Genomic DNA, 22,662 nt, shown 5'->3' on the forward strand with positions numbered 1-22,662 from the left:
GAGGATTGTGAGCTTCTCGCTTGCCACCCCCTGTACCGATCCGGTACCAAGACTGTCCCGCTACCCCTTTCCCTACAGAGACTAGAATTGAGGGGACCTTTGAGTCCTGAATCCCCTGTATCGCTGATAACCTTGCCTTACGAACCCTATATAAAGAGTGTTGATCTCATCCTTGTGTGGTGTCTATCTGTGGGGGGGAAGTGACTTGTCTGTACGATCGCTGGAGACGGCCCTCCTCGGAGGCCTCTCCCCCAGTACTCGGCCGACCCTCCGGGTCCCCGTCTAACAATATGTTATTCGCATAATTGTGAAATTTGTAATAAAATGATTGAATACAAAAAAATAAAATGTCTTGTATTTTGTGTTTTTACAGGCTAAATGCACATACCTTACCTCTGATACATATTTTGACTTTGTAGGTCTGTGATTTTAGAAATCACTTAATTACTGGATATCAATTTAGGTTCTGATGAATGAAAGATTTGCGATTCAGTAATCAGCTGCAAATGCTGTGCAACCCTTAACATGGGCTTGTCTAATGGACTAAACTTCTTAAAGTAAAAATGTCTTAAATTTGCCCACAATTCGAAAAATTAACTAATTGGTAAATTGTGAGCTGCTTTTGTGATTGCCCATACAATATACCATCAATTGCATGTAGGTTGTAACTAGGTGTAATTTATAACAAGCATTAACAAAGCTAGTATGTCTCGGCAATCTGAGAGCTGTAGGCGTTGGCAATGTTATAGCATTTATGCACGGCGCTGGGGTTGGTTTGATTGATATACAGGTTCTCAGCAGAAGAACGGTCCCATAACTGGTGTTGGCTGTTATGTCACCAGTGTGCGTCGCATAGAAATAGGCAGTGTTATTGGTATAAAGACGGTACAAAAGGGGGTGGTGATGGACGGAGCATCTGAACCAATCAAACACTCACACCCAGTCAAAAGATCTGGGTTTGATCCATCACCGTTCTTTAGCCCACTCTGCCACCCCAGTTCAGACATGGCTATATGCAAATCAGTCTGACCCTGTGCCTCATGGGAACAGTCCAGCCAGAACTGCCAAGCCATGCCTTCCCTGGACCGGAAACAAGCTTCCGAGGACCGGTTTCTGGCATTCCAGCCGTCTTCAGCCCGGCTTGCTTGAATCCCATGAGGCACAGGGTCAGACTGATTTGCATATAGCCATGTCTGAACTGGGTTGGCAGAGTGGGCTAAAGAACGGTGATGGATCAAACCCAGATCTTTTGACTGGGTGTGATTGTTTGATTGGTTCAGATGCTCCGTACATCACAACCCCCTTTTGTACCGCTTTGGCCGCCATAAGTGTGGCAGGGTATGCTCAGACGTGAGTCCCTTGCTCACTTTGCCACTGGATTCAAGCAAGCCTGGCTGAAGACGGCTGGAATGCCGGAAACCAGTCCTTGGAAGCTTGTTTCCGGTCCAGGGAAGGAATGGCTTGGCAGTTCGGGCTGGACTGTTCCCATGAGGCACAGGGTCAGACTGATTTGCATATAGCCATGTCTGAACTACGTTGGCAGAGTGGGCTAAAGAACGGTGATGGATCAAACCCAGATCTTTTGACTGGGTGTGAGTGTTTGATTGGTTCAGATGCTCCGTCCATCACCACCCCTTTTTGTACCGCATTTGTATAAAGACACCGCTCTACTTGTTTTCACAACCCTGCCATGGTGTCTTTCTTTCATGTTCATGACCCAGCTAATTTTACAGTAGACATGAGCAATTCCCATTTGCATTGCAGGAATCATTCTAGTGCACTCGCTGCAGGAACAACCCTAACACCGGAAGAGTTTTCTATAAAGCATGATTAGCAAATTTCACACAAGTCGCACGTTAGTGACCACACACTAATCCTGCATGAATTCCGTCACCCGAAATCCATTAGCACATTCTCTTTTTTACTGTTTTGCGAAATTCAAAAGGCTTAGAAAAGAGATCAGTCCACATGCTCCTGAAAGTTAGTCATTTTGCTGCACAGCTTTCCTTATGAGGTGCACATCTTTCACAGATGCCATTTCAGCTAAGTAAATAAAGGTGCACGTGAGGGGCATGTCAGCCATCGAGATATGGGGGCCGCGTTCATTAAACCATTTGTAAAATACTGTATTCCGATTGACTAGCTTTACCTTCGCCCATTATATGTTCTAGTAAATGAAAGCTTTTAATCCTTTGTCACAAACACTCATGCACAAAGAAATCAGCAATAAGGGAGGAGGTGGGAGGATGGGTCCAACTGGAAATTGGGAGGCATTGGGCAACAGGTAAGCAACACTGGAATACACAGCAATGTGATGAGGTAAGAACATGATTTACAGGCCTGTTTAGAGAACCGCTCAGTGCAAATCTAAACGTGAGTGTTTGTGAAAAGAGCTGTTAACCAAAAAAATAAGTTTACAGGCATGTTTAGAGGAATGCTCGGAGAAAATGTAAACACGAGTGCTCCTGAAAATAAGCGCTGTTAACCAAAGAAAAAAGTAGTCCAAAAATAGTTTCCTAAAACGGCTGCTGTGTATGACTATTAGTAATTGGCCCATGCTCTCAAGGAGAGCTAAACACAAGAAGAGGCATGGCGTACGCATGCCATGGATAAAGTGGGATAAAGAATAGAAGAGCAATAATGGCCAGAAATTGGGAAGCCTATTGGCGGGCTGTAGCCCACAAAGTAGATACAACATGTCTCTTTTGAGGCAGCACTGGTGCTGTCTAGAGCAGAGACCTAAAAAGGGTGAAAGTAACATTTCTAGCTTTCAAAGGCTGCACTCTGAGCTCGGGTGAGGAAAATATGCATCCTGGCTGCACACTAGTGGAGATGGAGGAGAAAGAAAAGGACTTTTAGGGTGCTATTTACTTTATTTGAGCACATACAGGTAGAGGTTAATATGAAATATAGGGTAAGCAGGCAGATCAATACTGACATAATAGATGAAGTTAAGCCCATCCTCGATAAGCAAATACTTGAAACCAGGCCATACACACTCACAAAAGTCAGAGGGAATTTCCCTGGACTCACTATATGGAGAATAGTTCTTATGTTATATATGACTCTTTTACTGTAACACAAACATATTAAGCACAAAGAAATTTTCTCACTAACTAGAGTGTAGTATGTATACGTTCTTTATTTAAAAATCAAATTCCTCACTCAGTCCTTAACATAAGGAGCCCATAAACAAGTTAAAATTTCAGAAAACCTTTCCTTTTCTGAAAAACGAAGAGTGTATTCCTATCTTAATCATAAAGAGATATTTCATAAACATTCATCAATACAATGCACTTATTACAGTATACATAAACAACAAATATTACAGGTTAAAAACACATTGCTTAATTAAAAACAGACAAAACAGAAACCCCTCTTTTCAGTGGAACAATCGATATTGGTCCCAGATGGTCAGATCCAATAGCCTTATTTACATATATGAGTATTCCAATGTCCAAGATTGGTGAATTTATGGAAACCACTCAGCTTGTTTGGATTCTATAAACAGAATGCGTCGACGCGTTTCGGTGTTTTAGCCTTTGATGTGGTTACACCTTCCTCAGGACATAAATGAGTGGGGTCATCATCACCACATTTGGTGGGATCCTTCTAAGTATTAAAAAAATATGTATCAGTGAGTACATTGTTTTGTATTTCCTAATCATTTCCATAGTCTTCAAAGTGACACATCTTCTAAATACTTTTTACTTTTTGATGAGTCAGTCTAACTAGGAGTCCATTATATTAGATAAAAGCATTTCCATCATCTGTTTACAATCTGATCAATATACAATCTACAACATCATTCCTTGTGCATTGAGCATATTTCAGTGCGATAAGGGTGAATAGACATATATCCTCACAATGTCCAATAGTGACCTAATACCATTGTATTATGATTCGTAGCATTCAAGTGATTGGTATATAGAGAAATCTATCTACGAAATACAATATGCATGGTCTCTCTATACAGGATAGCAGATGAACGTTTCATCCTATAACATGTCTAATGTCAGGTATCTTAACATGTGGGTCATTGATGTATACCTACTGTCCCTATGCTCGGTCATAGTTTCACAATGATGCCATATGGTTTTAAGCTCCTTAACATTTTTATGGTCAATGTGAAGAAGACCCCTACTGACCTCTGTATTGCGATTCGATTTATCAGGGTCCTTGATCATGGGATAAGTCCTATTTATAACATCAGCGGGGGCTCGTCAATCGATTATCTCCCCAAACGAAAAAGACAATTTTTTTTGTATCCTTTAGGGCACTAGAAGGGACAGAAGATACACTTTTAATTTCCTTGCCTTTAATTTGTATTGAATTTAAATTTGCAAATGACTTTTGTCTATAGTACCCTGTTCCCTGGAACAAGTGGGGTCTTCTCTCTTTTGTTAACATACACACTCACATACAGGTGCATTGTACCCTCCACCTCCTAGGCTCAAGTAGCTATCAAGTGATAGGGGCAGTTGCAGGAAATATATTCCAAAGAGCCATTTGAAGGTTCTTTTTTTCTGTTAGTTATATTTTGAACCACGGAAATAATTCATTATTACACTATTAAAGGCTTTGAATATCAGAAAATGCAGGCCGGCTTTGCATTATCTCCAGCTTCTTAAAACAGAATATATACGTCTAATGATATATAAATTCATTTCTACTGCAGTGCGATTAAGGAATCTAGAAGGGAAATTATTTTTTGTAATATAGCATGCAGCGTTTTATTATAATAGCTATATAAAGCTTGCATAATATTGGTCCGATGTAAGATGAATAATTTGTGGCAACGTGTAATTTTGTGAGGATGGTATTAAGATTGCACTTCCAGGATGCTCATTAGCACTTTATTTTTTATATTTAAGAATAGTTTAGATTGTTAATGTTATTTGCTCTGCATAGACGGACTGTTTTATTTGGCCTTCATTTGCAGTTCTACACGGTTTTAATACAATTTACATTAATTTCTATATTGTATACAATCAATTGAGATCTGTAATGTTATGCTGCTATTACTATCTTTGCCCATTCTGAATGTTTACAGTGGCTAGTTCATAGGTAGTTCTAAATATGTAATGTCTTTTTAATACTGTTTTATGATTGATTTTATTTCACGTATTTTGTATTCATCTTTTATGTTTGCAAAAACTGAATAAAGAATATTTGATACTTGATATGGGTAGCCTTCATAGCTCATTATTCAGCCCTTTGTGAACAGCTGATGATCGGAGGGTTAGGAGATGGTTATCTGTTTGATAAGCTGTTATACCATTCTATTTTATATATACACTACAACATGTGTTCTATTACTCTAATACACAATTACTTTTTCACAATGCTGACAGTGCATATGAAATTCGCCCATTGATTATGACCTCATACCTTACTGCACATACCCCAAAGCACAGCAGATAACAGCAACACACATAGGCACACTTTTGAAATTTTAAGCGTAGATTTCATTGCCTACACAAACGTAGGGGAGCAATGGAATACATTCCAGAAACCTGCTGTAAAATATAAAGGTACCAACGCTAAACTGTACGACACAGCAGTGAGAAAGGGCTTACCACTGGAACCTGAGGATAATAATTACTATGACGAGAGAACATCCAATTCTAAAGCAAACTGGGCAAGAGGCAGCTACGGCCACAGGGGGAAGAAGTGCTGCCGAACAGACATCACAAATAACTATTTTATGGTATAATTTTCTCTAATACAGTACAAATAAAGAAGCTCAGAATTGTTTTCAAGGTTCTAACCAAAATGTTGGTTGTTCACAGATGAAGGATAACTTCTGTACTTGTAAACAAGGGAAAATTACAAACTAATATGTTACTGGGGTAGAGGTAGTGGCACTAACACTACCTGTTGTGACACCAATTTGACCGGCTTCTTGTGTTGGTTCAGGCTGTCCATCAGACTCTAATCCAATTTCTCAAGCTTGTGTCCCTCACACGTTGTTTTACCTTCTTACCATTATTTGTTCTTCTGTGTCCTGCATGAGGTCAGTAATCTGCAAGGAGTGAGAGGAGTTGAAAGTAAAACTTGCAGTTTCTCACAACTCTCACCTATGATGTCTTAGAATGTGTTGCTGGTAAACAGCATATATGGTACATATTATTCAGGAGTGCCATTTAGAGCAAATATTTGGAATATAGACCACTTCAAAGTTGATGTATGTGGAAGATATACAACTTCAGTGCATAGTTTTGCCTAAGGGTATAGTCTCTTTCTTACTATGTACTATTAGTACCCTAATGCATTTCAGGAAGCTCCACTGCAAAAAGCAAGAAATATTTTTAAAATATTTCAGTGACGGGTTGTAAAGTAAGTGAGAATGGTGTGTTGGGTGCATATAAATGGACTTCAGTTTTAATTATAAACACAGCTCTTATTACTTGTCACCTCGCTCCTGAATTTGGAGCAGTCGCTGATGTTTCGGTGATACTGACACCTGGTACAGCCTCCGGTTGGCGAGTGGGGTCAACGAGTTCCTTCAGGGTTGTTAGTGGTGGTTCAGTATTTGCTTCTCCTCCTGTACCTGGAGTCTTTTGCCTTCTTGCCCCAAGTCTTACATTGGTCTGCAAGCAGTGTCAGTGCCATCATTTGCATATGTCTTCATCATACCTATTAATCCCCCCAACTTCAAGAATCCTCTACTGTATACAGACCCAGATGTGTTATTCGCTCACGTCAGATACTGTGAGTGAAGCCTTGCCAAACAGCTCATCATTTTCAGCTACACACTCTTTTCTCAAAATGTAAAGGGCCTGGTCGTTCAACATCCTTTTGTGCTTCCTGCTTACATCCTCCTGGGGTTTCTAGCAGCTGTGCAGGATCGGGGTGGATGGCACTGGATTAATGCTCTAAACGTTTACAGAGCTTCTCTCCTTGCTTGACTCGCTAATGTCATAGCTGTGAGAGAGAGCAATAAGTGCCATTTGTAAATGATCCTGACTACTTAATTGCAAATTAATATTCTTAAATAACGAACCCTAGAGAAACACACTTGGTGTATTTGTACATATCATTTTGCAATTCTTATTAGCATACAACAATTTTTGTGTAACTAGCAATATAGCCACATTGGCATGCTCTCATATATACTGCAGAGTGACTTGGCGTCACATGATTTAACAAGCAGCATGCCTGGCTAGCATATTATTAACGGAACCACGTATGTCTGTCTATCTTTACCTCTACCAGTTCATAATCAAAAATGCTTATCAGATTTGACTAGCATATCTACCCCAAATTATATGTAGGGATTGAAGTACTTTGAAATATTTCACAATATGAAAATTACGTATTTTTTTCTGTCTTATGGTTTTCTATTTTATTAAATTTTCACACACGAGAAAATGGTTAGAGCAGAAAATATCTAGGAGGAAAACTAAAACGGATGTCTACCTGGTCCTAGAGGATTTTCTGGTTTAACTAGTATCCTGTTGGCAAACCTTGGCACATGATGTAAGCCCTTGCGCTCAATTTATGCAAGAAACTGGCCAAGTAAATTTCACGTAATTTGCATAATTTTGAAGAAACTTGCCTTAATTGCGTAAACAAATGCAATTTCATGAACACTAGTAGAGGGCTGTACTCAAGACAATCTAATTCATTTTTAGTAGCACCACCTCGGTCTTTGAGAGAGGATACATAAAATGTGGGTGAACCTAAGTCTTCCAAAGGACTTCACTTTTTTGTTTTTAAAATTATTTAGCATTTTAGTAGCACGACTGCACCAAGCGATTTTAGTGTGGTCTAGTACAAAACGGGATTGAGAAGCAGTAAACCAGCAACAGAAGCACACGAAAAGGAGCATTTTTAAGAGGAGAAATTGTGAGGATTTGTTTAGCCCGGGTGCATTCGGAAAAAAATTATTTTCAAACAGGCATTTGGTTTGCTGATCTCACGATAGCTTCATTTGTGTCATTAATGTGTGCAGTGTCTAATAGTGAACTCATTAGACATAGTTCTACAGGGGCTGCAACCTGCTGTCTGTGCACCCAGGGCACCGAGAGTGCCAAAGATGTTTGTGCAACTCCTTCTGTAATACTGATATCTCTTGCACACATTTAACGACAGCGCTATCTTGATAGGGGGTCCCCTCATTTGCATGAGGTTGTGGCCCCATACAGATGACGTAATTAATCACTTTGGGCCATATGTATCACGCAAATTCACATTCGCAAAGGCTGAAATTCGCAGAATTTCGGCCTTTGCGAATGAGAATTTGCTACATGGTATGTATTAAGCAAAATCTGGTGCAAAATAAGGAATCGTAAAATATGCTATTCTTTATTTTGCAATTGCATTTAAGGAATCGCAAATTTTGCAATTCCTTAAATGCAATGTATGAAGCAAAAAAAATTAGCAAAATGTCCTTAAGGAATCACAAATTACCACCAACTTCTAGTTGGTGGTAAGTTGCGAATTCCTTGAAAAATGCAAGTTTTTACATTTTTCAAAGTGCCATGTGATGCACATACATGCCCTTGGGGCATGTATGTGCACCCATGCATATTTCAGGGGTGCAACAGGGTGTCCTTTGGACACCCCTGCACCCTTGAAATTATTCTCAATTTGCGATTAGCAAATTGCGAATCGCAAATTGAGAATAATTTCCCATTCATTCTTATGGGCCTCCTGGCCCATAGAAATGAATGGGAAAGTAATCCTTAATTGCGATTCGCAATTTGAAAATCGCATTTAAGGAATTTTAAGAAATCGCTAAAAAAAATGCGATTTTGTACATACATACCCATTTGCGATTCTCAAATAGCGATTTCTTAAAAATCGCTATTTGAGAATCGCAAATGGGTATCTTGATACATATGGCCCTTTGTCTCTGCACCCTCTCTGTGTTATGGATGTACATGCAAGCAGGTCCTTAGAAAACGCACTTGCAGTGTGCCACAAAAAGGTGCTTAAAGGGATAGTGCTGGCTATCTGTAAAAAGATGTAATAGTACTCCCTGGTCTTCATGGCTAGTAAAGTGTTAAAATCCCAGCATTGGTAGACATTAAAACATAGGCTGAGTTTCTCAGTAAAACTCTTTGGTTATCATTCATTCAACCACAACTCCATATAGTCTATTCACTTTATTATTAGGTTCTATAAAGTGTTGCAAATGCATGATATGTTTAGAATTCAATCCTGCTTCCTGAAGGATGTCTACATTAAATTCATACTTCTAAACACTGCAAGTCAATGATGTTAAACATTGTTGACATGGAGTAATAAGTGCTCAGTCGAATATTGTGTATTCAGCGAAAACAGCACAGCCGATGAATAAACAACTCAGTCCTAGCCCAGGATGCCAGCAGGAGTTGTTTATTGCCCAATTTGCTCTTCCGATGATAAAGGTAATGCGGAAATAAGTCATAGTTTTGCATAATTAGCGAGGATCATACCTTCACGGGCAATTTATGGAATATTCGAACGCAGTGACAACTCAATTCTTTCTCATTCTATGAAAGGATACAATAATCTTCTGAGTGTTTGCTTCCAATAGTAATTATTGTTTTGGAATGCGTACAAGTGTTGCCCCCCCCAGGCTCGCACCACCTTACAAATCATTCAGAAAGAAAACGTTTTAGCTGCGATAGCATAAGATGCTGAAGAACTGAAGGAAAAAACATTGCTTATTTTAAGCAATGCAGTGAGACTAACAGAAACGTATGACATTGTCAGTTTGAAACCTGCAAGGCTGAGACGAAACTGTTCCAACTTCATCACATCTGGTGCAAGAGGAGTGGAGCCCACAGAATGTACTTATTGTGGTTTACAAAAAACAGTAGCGGCTAGCACAGGTAAGCGTGGTGTGATGGTGAGACGGGGGCAGGGTGGGGTAAGGGGGCGGTGGAAGTCGACAGATGACGGGATAAGTAATATTAAATAAATAAATAGAACCACTTACTTTGCACTTCCCGCGTCTTCGCGACGACGATGAGGCTAGCGCAAAGTAAGTGGTTTTATTTATTGAATATTACTTATCCCGTCATCTGTCAACTTCCACCACTCTCACCCCACCTCACCACTCTTACCTGGGTAAGCCACCACTGCAAAAAAATAAATTGTGTGACCTGAGAATATAGACAAATATCCTGTTCTGTGACGACATATTCATGATAGACTTTCACAGTTACTCTCCAAAGCGTCTTTTTCCTACTTGGGAATAAGCACAGAACACTGGGTGCAAGTCTTGGGAACTGTAAAAGAGCAAAAGTTCAAGCCTTTTTGGTGCTCCTCCCTCTGGACCTCTCCACATACACTGATGAACAAGGCTGACGTTAGGTCTTTTGGTGCAATTTGGATCCAACATGTTGTGGCACAGTATAGTCAGTGTCTTACATTATCTTATTTTTAAAAGCCTGTGCTCAAACAGATTCATTCATATCAGATAGATTCCCCCTTTACCTGGACAAGTCAAATTGAGATACCGAACCTGCTTGGGGGTCTCTAATAAAAGTGAGTAGTCTAACAAGTTTGCCTCATAACCAACTAGTAATCAAGCATCTTGAACTAGAGAGGATATGACACCGCTCTTACAGTGAAGGTACCACACAAGAGGTTTGCTTTTTTCGCTGGCACAAGTTGGATCGTTTTATATTCACACAACTTGTAGTGTAGTTCCTATTATCCCAATAGGCTCTGCGCATTGGAATAATACCTCCAATAGTATAGACCTAGACCAGACGTTAACTAGGTCTTCTACTGTCGATATTAGACTTAAAGTTTTGGGTTTGCCAGCTAGCTCAGAGTTCACTAGAAACTTTCTCGAATAGACAAGGAGGAGTTGGACCTCCCTGGATAGACAAGAAGGGATTTAGTTTCTGACAACCATAGAACATGACAACTTTGCTCTCCCCTAATCAAGAGTGTATCTCTAGAGTCGTGTGAAAACAAAAGACAACTTATTTTACTCAGTCAGTACGTGCATTCTTAGTTTCACCAGATTGTAGAGAAAAGGAAGAGACGGGCGTGTTCAATAAAAGATGTTATTTATTGATCAGTCTCTTTTCTCGTACAAGAGAAATGGATCGATATTATCGCAATACTTATGGTTAAGTAAAGTGCATACAATAAAAGCAGAAGTATAAAATAATACTGTAAAAACATTTATATGGTTTCTAAGCCATATGGTGTTTAAAATGGATAGAATATATACATACACATATACATTTGACTAATAGTACTCAACTGGTGCTTCTAACTACGCCTACCCCAGTGTACCTGACCTAAGCCTAATACGTGGGCGGGGAGAGAAAGTAGCAGTTTAAGTTAAGTTTGTTTTGCCAAGTGACTGACTCAAGAATTCTCTGCAAGGGGTTATTCAGCTCTGTACCTGAGATCTAGGATGGTTGAGGGATAGTATCTCTCGTCTGTGGTCTCGATATTCCAAGCTGCCTGCGAGGGCTGCTCGGAAGCGCCGGAGCTGGATTTCTCGGCCGGAGAAAACAGCGTCTCGTTCTCAGCGCGTCAGGAAGGCGGGGCAGCGCCAGTGGGCTTCGCTCTCTGCTGGGCTTCGGCAAGTCTCGCTGCTCCGATCTCGTCACCACCACGTGTGTTTGCTTAAGGCAATATCGGTAATATTTATACCTGTAAGGTGCCGAGATTGACGTAAGGATGGACATAGATACGTCAATAAGGATGTCATACGAACTGGTCGTTAGCACATTCTTTTGCTGAAGTTCTCGGTGAAATCAAAACAATGGCCGCAGGGTTTTTCCCAGGTTGTCATAGGTTTGATTTGTTTTGAGAACTCCGTATGCCTTATCAGGGGCTGGAGGAATATTGCTTTGCCTAATTAGATGGCAAGCGTTATGACCTAATCAGATAACGCGCTCCTGTGCCGTGGTCTGGCGTAATCAGATAACGGTTTCTGCATCATGGGATGGCTGCTAGTTAACTTGTTAACCAGAATAGGGTCAGGAATAGGGGGATCGATACAGAACCTATAGGAATACATCACACCCACTCCACGCTAACTATGGCCATATTTACGAATCTAGGCATAGTAAAACACACTGTAGAGTATCGTGTATACCTTACCACCCCAAAATACATATAATGCATTTCGAAATTATGTAATGTACGGGAAAATAAAATAGCCATATGTACTATATGCACTTAAGCAGTAGACTAATGCTAAATTAATCACGCATATGTATACATTATTAGTAATCGAATATGAGAATTACACATGAAATGGCTCTTAATACAGAAGAAAAGTTCGAGACCACTTCATCACAGTTCAAGAAAAAAAATATATTTATGAACATACCAGCGGGCAGCTAATGTCTATGAAGTTTCTAAAAAACAGAAATTAGTTCTCTAAGAATAGATCTTACTTTAAGCAGAAGATAAGTGTCCCGAAAAATTATAAAAATATTTTGGGGCTGCTAAAAAAATTGCTGTCCGTGGACTGGAGGAAAAGTTGATCTTGCTACTTTATTATTAAAGTTGAAGGCCAAATTCAAGGTGTCGGGAACGCCGTGTGCTAGCCTGTTCAAGAGTCATTATTTCTGCTCTGGTGAGAACATCATATCATTGAGACTGCTGAAAAAGCTGTCAACAGCTTCCTGTGAGAGTTCCACTAACTCGGAAAAAGATGTAACCATGCATTCATGTGCATGATTGTCTCCATTGACGTTTTGAGTAGTATTGCTGACAGAAGGTTGTACCTGATCGATGCTGCTTTCATCTTGATCTTCACTACCCCTTAATCGTAGTGGTGAAGTTTCCACGAATGCCGTCATCAGGATTGGCAGCCGTTGAGGGCAGCACAATGCATGAGCCGTTACCGGACCCAACAATGTTTCTGCATCCATTGGCGCATCCGATTGTAGCGTCAGACAGGTGTCCAACACGCATTCTTCTCCGCACAGCATGCACCGTAATACAGGTAAAACACATCTTTGCCATATCGGCCGAAATGAAAGAAACCAAGTCATGTTCAGGTCTCTAAGCCGGGTTAGTCCCAGGATTTTTGATATCCGGTCCCGGTATCCAATGGCTCGGATTGTTTCTTCCCTTGTCGCGGGTGTTTTGTCTGTGACATGGTTTGCCATAACGAAATATAAGGACTAAGAATAGGATTCCTGCAATTAGTTCCAAAATGAGGGGAACTCCTCCAAAAATCGAATGGACGAAGTCTGGAAAAATACCCAGTATGGCTTTGAATGGTGTTAATGCCATCGAAAATACTGTCTTAAATACATTTGAGACTCCACTGGTATCAGAAATATTTAAGATTTCATTCAGGATTTCTGCGAAATGTATGGGGGAATTAGTTGATAACAATGAGTGAATCTCTGCAGTCGTCCTTGCGACTAGGAGATCATACGTTTCTTTTGATGACGTGAGCCTGGTCGGCGTCTGAAGAAGCACTGTTTTCATTCTGCTTAAAGTATCAACTCGAATAGAAGTAATTTTCAAGTTAGGCCATGCCCTTGCCTCCCTGTCTGGAAAGGAGCTGGGGAACAATAAGCGTCCACAGCACATGACCTTCGCAGTCGTACTTACGAGATAAGGAACCCCGGGCAGTAGACTACAACATCTGCGATCCACAATTAGAATGTAACTCCCGTTATAGAGTCTTTTAAAGAATGGTTCTATCTCTGTTGCAGGTGTGCCTAGCTGGTGACATGAAAGGTTATTTGAGTTCCCTTCACAGGCTCCATGCAAACTAATTCCATTACACAGAAGTGTACCGCTTAGTGACATCGCACAATTATTGCCACTAAGAAACACTTTCTGTCCTTTATTACTGACACATGCATGTGAATAGGGCAAGTTCCATGTTGTCTTAATGTACCCTTTCCCCAATTTTTCGTACATGCCAGCCTGTATATATTTTTGGCAGTATTGAAACCTGAAAGTCGATATTGGAATATTAATTATCCCATGTATTATCCATTCAATGACAGGTCGTTCTGACATTGTCAATGGTAATCTCTTGAGTTTCTCTATGCTCAGGATTGTATAATCAGCACCCTTCTGTGCCATACTGATTTGTTTATCAGTAAGGTTAAAGATATTTAATAGTGACGTTGTGTTGATTAAACGCCAAGGCACATAGCCTGAACGCAGATTTTGTAACGTCCAGCCAAGCTGTACAATAGAACGCAATTGAGACTGACCGTGTTGTAACAACAGTAAGTCTTGCGATATTATGTCGATTGCTAATGACACAATGCTGTCCAATGAAAAGATTCTGGAGGACAGAGTCATTAACCCATTGTCCACTACAGAAAGCGATTTTTCCAAATTAATACGGTCAATTTCCCGTATACTTTCTGCTGTCTCAATTTGAGTTATCTTCCAGGCCTCGTTGTAAGCTGCATATATAGAGGCTGCTATGAAGCGTTTTTGACGCTGTTTGCGCGGTCCCATAATGAAATCACGCAAGTCAGCACCATCAGTAAGTAAAGTTAGGTGTTGCTTAATTTCTGTCAATTTGGAAGTTTTTAGCCATTGAAGGCAGAGTTTGCCCACACTGTAGGTGGTGATTATCCCTGGGTGTTGTCTTTGGGAATATCTAGGGTCTGGCCTGGTCAATGTGAACCCCTGTGTTTTGTTCAGGAATCTGTCTTGACAGTTATTAGTATCTGTGGGCCAGATTAACCATTGTTTCCAATCAGGATTTGTTCTGTTTTGGTTTAATACATAGTTCACGTCTATCTCTTCATCCGCAGAGTTATTATTGTTCATTGTTGGTATTGGAATAGACGGTTTATTTAAGTCTTTGATTTTGGCTAATCCAAGACAGGTAGTTTGTTGAATAGTTTCATTCAAGAATATAATTTGTTCTGGGATCATGCAGGCTCTAAACAATGATTCTATACCTTGTACTTGCCATTCTTTTGTACCCCAAACACTTTTTACTTCAACATTTTTGTCCCAATAATCAAAACCAAATGTAATCATTTGTTAAAAAAATGAGTCTGAATATATCAATTTCGTGTTTGTAAGCATGGTTTTTGTTCCTGTCTTATTTGACAATTTGAAATAAAATGTTTCAGCATTACTTCTGTTGAACCCTGAAAAGTATGAATATTTGTCATAAAAGGTTCTTGAGCTTCCTTTTGGAGGGGTTGCACAATGTTCCCATTGATTATAATTTAAAACATTTCTAGGTTGTGCAGATTTATGTAGAAAATGGTTACTATAGTGGTTGTAGCAGTACATACTATCATAATTAGATGAACCCTGCAAATAATCATGTTTGGTAAATTTAGCAGACATCACTAGGTCAGACATCATGTCATTGATACTTTCAAAGTCCCAATCATCAGCAAATGAGTTTGGTTTTACAAAGTCACTCAACGAGATCTTGATTTGGTGTGGATATTTGAGGATTTCAACCGGACCATAAATTTCATAGTCAGTATTGTCCCATGCTACCCCACCCGGTATAGGATTGGCTGTGAAATTGACTGAAGAAAGTTCTCTTTTCTTGACGTGTGAAGACGTGTGTGGCTTGAGGATCAAGTTGATTTTCTGGCTTGCTGTGTCCATTTTAGCATATTTTCCCTCAATGAAGCGTCCCAAACATAGTATCATGATGAGCCAAAGTATCAGGATAAATACACCAAAGGACACCCAAAATTCAATCCATGGAGAAATCAGATAGGTTTCTTTCAGCTGTTTCAAAAGTTCCTTAGCTTTATCTTTAAAAGTTTTTGTTGATGGCTGTGTCTTTGATTCACTTAGATCTTCAGAAGAATCATCAAAGTTGATGAAGTAGCCGGATGCCGTTCTGTCTATTGTTCCAATTGCTTCAGGATTACTGTTTCTTGCAGCTTCAGCATATTCATTTGTTACTTCATTGTAGGTTGGCGTGTCTCTACTAAATGTTTTTATTTGGGTCTTCAGAGGTGTGAGTTCCATTGCATTGTTGCATAGTCCTTGTTGTTGTTCTGTAGGCGTTTCAAATGTGATTAGCCTTTTAGTTAGCACCTCTGTACTTGTAGCAGACCTCGGTGTTCTACTACTTATCGGGAGTCCACTTGGCCTACTGTTTGTTATCGGCCACATGATTGTGGTTTTACCAGGTCGATGGATACAACTCGGTTCTCCTTTTTACCAGCAAGTGGCGGTAGTACAACTGATCTTGTCCCGTTGATGGACAAGACAGGAACTGCTTTTCTGTAAGAAGGCCCAAATTCCTTCTTTACCGCGATCTTTTCTCTGACTAGATTCCCGATTTTTGGAATCCAGACAGGTCTTGCTGGGACAGGTGGTGGTTCTTCAGTGGTTGTTGGCTGCTGTTTCAACTTTATGTTGCTCAGGTCTTTTCTTGTTTCGTTTAAGTCCTGTAAAATAGCCAAACGATCTTTGATATCAAAGCTTTTTTCTTTCACCACTGAAGTCTGACTGTCAAGATCTAAGACTAGCATCCTAGTCCCAAACAATAATTCGTACGGACTGAATCCCCTCAGAGAATTTCTTGGCAAGTTGTTTAGACTACGTTGGACACTTATTAGATGTTTGACCCACCCAGCTCCCGAACCTAATACCTTTGCTGTTATAGATTGCTTTATGTCACGGTTTTTTCTTTCAACAATTCCGTTTCCCTCGGGATGAAATGGACAAGAATACCGCAATGCAATGCCCATGCTGGTCATGGCCTCCTTATAAGCTCTGGAGCTAAAAGCAGGACCCTGGTCAGAATGCAGCACGCCAACTGCGTATGTGCCGATAAAGACTCGCAAATCTTTTATAACAGTTCTGGCGTCAGCCGATCGCTGGGGCCACATCCATATGAATCTCGTGCATGAATCCACTGCCACTAAGATATATTTGTAGTTACCATCCCTTTGTAAGGGACCACAGTGGTCCAGGTAAACACAGGCTAATGGTTTGTCAGAGATTAGAAGGGGCGTCTGTGTTGGTCGTCTCACTGTTGATACTTTCATTTTTTGACATATTTCACATTCTAGAACATAGTTCCTTGTTTGTCTTCTCATTTGTGGCCACCAGTATCTCTGTTTTAATAACGAAACTGTGGCTGAGACGCCAGCATGTACAGAAGCAAGCCCTTCGTGTGCCGCTATGATGAGTCCTGACCTATGTTCCATGTTTGGAATTACTCTATCCCCCACTCCAGGGATTCGAGCAAATGGAACATTATTTGCATCAGTTATGTATGAGTACTTTACTGGAAAGCCTTTCGGGAGTGTTTCTATCGCATCTTTTACTGTAGCGCTGACAGCTTGTAATATATCGCTGTCTATTTTTGTTTTTGACCGAGTGATGGCAGCTACGGAAGCCGTTTGCACAGCTGCCTTCGCGGCCTTATCAGCCAATGAATTCCCTGCAACGTGAACGCCATCACGTTGATGACTCAGTGTATGTATCACGTGAGTCTTTGGTAGTTCCTTTTGTAAAAGAACTACTTGTTCCCAAAGCATTTTATGCTTGATTGTGCCTCCTTTTGCATCCTTAAAACCATTCTGAAGCCAGATCTGTAAGTATTCATTGTAAGACTGAACGCAATAATACGAATCACACACTATGAGTGTGGGGAATTCTCGATCGGTATTTTCAAGCGCCATCTTGAATGCTAGTAGTTCTGCTCGCTGAGCTGTACAATCTCCTAGAGATTGTGTTTTAGTGACCGCTGGTTTGAATTTCCCATCGTGCCAGCGACCTTTTACAATCGCACACGCAGCACTGTAAGCTTGTTTACCTCCTACTGCGGGTTGTGCTGATCCGTCTGTATATATTATACAGCCGTAACGTTCTAGAGGCAGAATTTCGGTCGGCGGCGGACATTCGAATTCGTATTGGAGAAACTCTTGTGTTTTTAAGTTAGGATCAAATTCGTATGCCACGTCTGTTGCAGCAAGAGAATTAGCCCATTGTATCCATCTCAGATGGAGCGCTTTAGCATTCGGTATGCTTGCTTTTGTTACAGCCTCTAGGGCTGGTATCGGTGTAACGATTATTATTCGTTTACCTTGTGAAAGGGCTCGTTCTTTTGCTATAGCTGTCTGTGTTGCAGTAAGAATTTTTTCCGTTGGGCTAAATTTCATTTCAGCTTTAGTGTACAAGTGTGATTTGAATGCAATTGGTACCTTTTCTCCCTCATTAGAGGTCAGGTATGTGAATCCGCATCTTCCTGGGATGACTCGAATCACAAGGTTGCGTGTGTTATCACGTGTTTCTAATTTTGTTTTAATTAACATATCTGTTTGCAAGGATCTCAGAATTTCTGTGTGTTTTTGAGTCCAATTTGTTTTTTTTAAATCTGGTTTTATTAGATCATAAAGGGGTTTGACCCTTTCTGCGTAATTTGCAATGTATGTTCTTCCGAAATTTAGGAAGCCTAGAATTGACTGTAGGTTTTTTAGTGTTCTAGGTGCTTGGAGTACGGCACATTTCTCTAGGAAATTGTCAGCCAGGCTTTTGCCTTCACTTGATAATTCATATCCTAAGAACAGGACTGTTAGATGGGCAATTCTAGATTTTTAAAAGTTGAATTTGTAACCCTCTGCCGCGAACCCAAGTATTATGGTGTTCACTCTCTTCAAGTGAGTATCCAAGTCATCGTCTGTTAGGTATATGTCGTCGACATACGATAATGCTTCGTCATCATAGGTTTGTAGTAACTCTGTTACCCTCGCTGAGAATACTCCTGGGCTGTTCTTGTACCCCTGGGGTAACCGACAGAATTCTTTTTGAGCGCCATTTATTGAGAACGCAGACAAGTATCTGCTCTCTGGTGCTATATTCTGACAAAAGAATCCATTAGAGATGTCTAATGTTGTTTTGTATTTTTTGCGCACTATGTTATTCATTAGTGCAGCACTATGCGAGTTTTGTACTGCAAAAGTTTTGCAACATGAGTTAAGGTGTCTGTAATCCAAAACTAGACGATATGAATTGTCTGGTTTGGAGACAGGAAACAAAGGGTTGTTCATTTGTGAGGTGCAAGTTTCAATCACCCCCTGGTATTCTAGTTGATCTAGAATTTCTTTTACCTGTTTTTTAGCTTCTTGCTTGATTGGATACTGCCTTTGTGCAGTAGGTTGTGATTTTAACTGGATTTTGTGAGGAGGAGAGTCCTCATCCCATCCTACATGATTTTTATATAAAGCAGGAGCTTGAGCTACTGCCCACTTTCTTGCAAGTGTATATTTTTTATGAATTGGAATATGATTTGAGAAGGCAGGCATAATTATTTCTTCGCCATGTGGGCACTCCCTGACAAACTCTGGTGGCCAATCTTTTTCAGCTAGAAGGATGTCATAGCCCTTGGAGAGATTATCCCAAAAAAGGCCCCTTATTTTCCTAGTCTTATCCCCTTCTATACGTAAAGTTATTTCATATATTTTGTGAGGTTTGCTAACTCTGGTGTCTGCAGTTTCCACCTGAATGTATTCATTCGTGTCCACTGTCTCCAGATGATTCATAAGGACTTTGCGTGCTATGCTCACTTCTGCTGCGCTGTCTAGCATTGTCTGAGCCCACTCTCCGTTTTTCAGCTGTGTCCTCAGTATTCTCGGCATTGTTGAATACTTTAATACTGGCTACCTTCTTCTTTGGAAACTGTAATTTTTTATTTGGATGAGCAGGTTCCTTGTCTTTGGACTTGACGTGCCCTTCCCTGGGTTCCGATCGTCCTCTTCTTTCCCATTTCTGCGAGGAAGTCTGAAAAGATTGAGAGGGACGTGTATCAAAATCTTGATATCTATCCGGTTTCTTTATGTTATCCCTATTTCTAAGGTTGTATTTTTTCACAGAGGGCTCCCTTTGGGGAGACTTGGGTCCTTGGTCCGGAGATCTTTCTCTCCGCCGAGGAGACCTTCCTCTGGACTGGAATCTCTTTTCTTTTGGATTGGATTGTTTGTTTCCATCCCAGTTCTTCTTTTGACTGTTTAGATTATTTTTAATAAATCATTTTTCAGGACTTTCAATTAGTTGGGGCTTCACTGGTATTCCACCCAAACTATCTCTACCTAGTTCTTCATAGGATTTTTCTATAATTCTGGCAATTTCAGCTGGTTGGTCAGCTATATCTGTCTCTTTTAACCTCTGGCGGATCGCCACATTCGCTGCTTCTCCTTTTATGTTGGCTAGTAATATTGCCGAGACCTGCTTGAAGTCTTTTAGTAATTTCATACCGAGAGTTAAAGCGGGTTCTGGACCGTATTCGTCTTGAATTTGTTTTAGCACATCTGGTATTACCGACATGGATGGTACACCATGTGTTTTTGTGTAAATGGAAGCAAAGACTGTACCCCAAGTGTCACAGTCCTCCACGTGTGGTGCGATTCCCATTGGAAGACAGATAGTCAGAATCCTGTGTTTATCCACAGGGGTGGTGTCTGGAAACACCGCCTCTATTTGGGTGATTTTCTGTGCTAACCAGAATGGTATTTGTTCCCGTTTAGCTGGTACTTTACCTAGGCAGGACTGTATGTTCTGTGGTGTAATTTTATTTGTGTTCTCCTGATGTGGGGTCAGCTGTGGAATTTTAACTACAGGTTGGATGGTTGAAGTCCGCATTACATATTGGACTAGTTGTCTATATATTTTAATTAGTTGTTTTAGTTGTACTAAAACATCTGCTGCAGACATTCTTTCGATGTCTGGATGTGGTGTGTATCCGGCTAGGACCGGCCATGTTGCTCCTGGTCTACCTAGTGGACCGAGCCTGGTGATGTGATTATTATGTTTTAGGGCGCCATTAAACAAGAGCAGGTGCTCTTGGAATTTGAGTGGTACTTCCACTTCCTCGAAAGGAGTGTAGGTATCCAGTGGTTCCTCTATTTTATAATAGTGGAACTCCTTTGTTACAGCATTTGCTGCTGGAAAGTTTATCCATGAATAGAATACCTCTGTCTGCCGATATTCGTGTGCCTCAATTACGAATATGACTGTACCACCTCTTGGTGTCAGTCCATTGTCTATAAGTTTTAACGTTATAGATCTTCTTATGTTGACCGGGATGAGTTTTATATCCGGTCCGCTTCTTGCATAGTATTATCAGCTTCTATTAGTTCAGCTGCTAATCTAGCTCTCTCTCTTTCATCATCACTTTCTGACATTTTACTGTCAGGAAGGTTATTCTGTTTGTTTGCAGATCAGGTTCCTTATGGAAACAAAGATTAGATGCACAATATTTTGGAACAGTGTATCCTTCAACGTTGATTGAACCAAGAACCATACATAGGAGTTCCCTCCTGCGAGGTTTGGCGGATTTTACCTCTCACCCACTCCAGACGTCTTTGGAGTATTATGGGAAAAAGGGGTCTGAGTGAAAGAGCACGACTGAGTTACTCTAAAGTCTTGCGTTAGTTTTATCGCCTATCCAAACACGTTGGGCGCCATGTAGTGTAGTTCCTATTATCCAAATAGGCTCTGCGCATTGGAATAATACCTCCAATAGTATAGACCTAGACCAGACGTTAACTAGGTCTTCTACTGTCGATATTAGACTTAAAGTTTTGGGTTTGCCAGCTAGCTCAGAGTTCACTAGAAACTTTCTCGAATAGACAAGGAGGAGTTGGACCTCCCTGGATAGACAAGAAGGGATTTAGTTTCTGACAACCATAGAACATGACAACTTTGCTCTCCCCTAATCAAGAGTGTATCTCTAGAGTCGTGTGAAAACAAAAGACAACTTATTTTACTCAGTCAGTACGTGCATTCTTAGTTTCACCAGATTGTAGAGAAAAGGAAGAGACGGGCGTGTTCAATAAAAGATGTTATTTATTGATCAGTCTCTTTTCTCGTACAAGAGAAATGGATCGATATTATCGCAATACTTATGGTTAAGTAAAGTGCATACAATAAAAGCAGAAGTATAAAATAATACTGTAAAAACATTTATATGGTTTCTAAGCCATATGGTGTTTAAAATGGATAGAATATATACATACACATATACATTTGACTAATAGTACTCAACTGGTGCTTCTAACTACGCCTACCCCAGTGTACCTGACCTAAGCCTAATACGTGGGCGGGGATAGAAAGTAGCAGTTTAAGTTAAGTTTGTTTTGCCAAGTGACTGACTCAAGAATTCTCTGCAAGGGGTTATTCAGCTCTGTACCTGAGATCTAGGATGGTTGAGGGATAGTATCTCTCGTCTGTGGTCTCGATATTCCAAGCTGCCTGCGAGGGCTGCTCGGAAGCGCCGGAGCTGGATTTCTCGGCCGGAGAAAACAGCGTCTCGTTCTCAGCGCGTCAGGAAGGCGGGGCAGCGCCAGTGGGCTTCGCTCTCTGCTGGGCTTCGGCAAGTCTCGCTGCTCCGATCTCGTCACCACCGCGTGTGTTTGCTTAAGGCAATATCGGTAATATTTATACCTGTAAGGTGCCGAGATTGACGTAAGGATGGACATAGATACGTCAATAAGGATGTCATACGAACTGGTCGTTAGCACATTCTTTTGCTGAAGTTCTCGGTGAAATCAAAACAATGGCCGCAGGGTTTTTCCCAGGTTGTCATAGGTTTGATTTGTTTTGAGAACTCCGTATACCTTATCAGGGGCTGGAGGAATATTGCTTTGCCTAATTAGATGGCAAGCGTTATGACCTAATCAGATAACGCGCTCCTGTGCCGTGGTCTGGCGTAATCAGATAACGGTTTCTGCATCATGGGATGGCTGCTAGTTAACTTGTTAACCAGAATAGGGT

General features: G+C 40.6%; 1 protein-coding gene across 7 annotated transcripts in view; it reads left to right on the forward strand.

Moving 5' to 3' along the window:
- Window positions 1-22,662, forward strand: part of DMD (dystrophin) — a 6,826,337-nt gene that overhangs the window by 4,791,720 nt on the left and 2,011,955 nt on the right. The gene's annotated exons all lie outside the window — the stretch shown is intronic.

This window comes from Lissotriton helveticus, chromosome 8 (assembly GCF_964261635.1).
Source record: "Lissotriton helveticus chromosome 8, aLisHel1.1, whole genome shotgun sequence".
Taxonomy (NCBI): domain Eukaryota; kingdom Metazoa; phylum Chordata; class Amphibia; order Caudata; family Salamandridae; genus Lissotriton; species Lissotriton helveticus.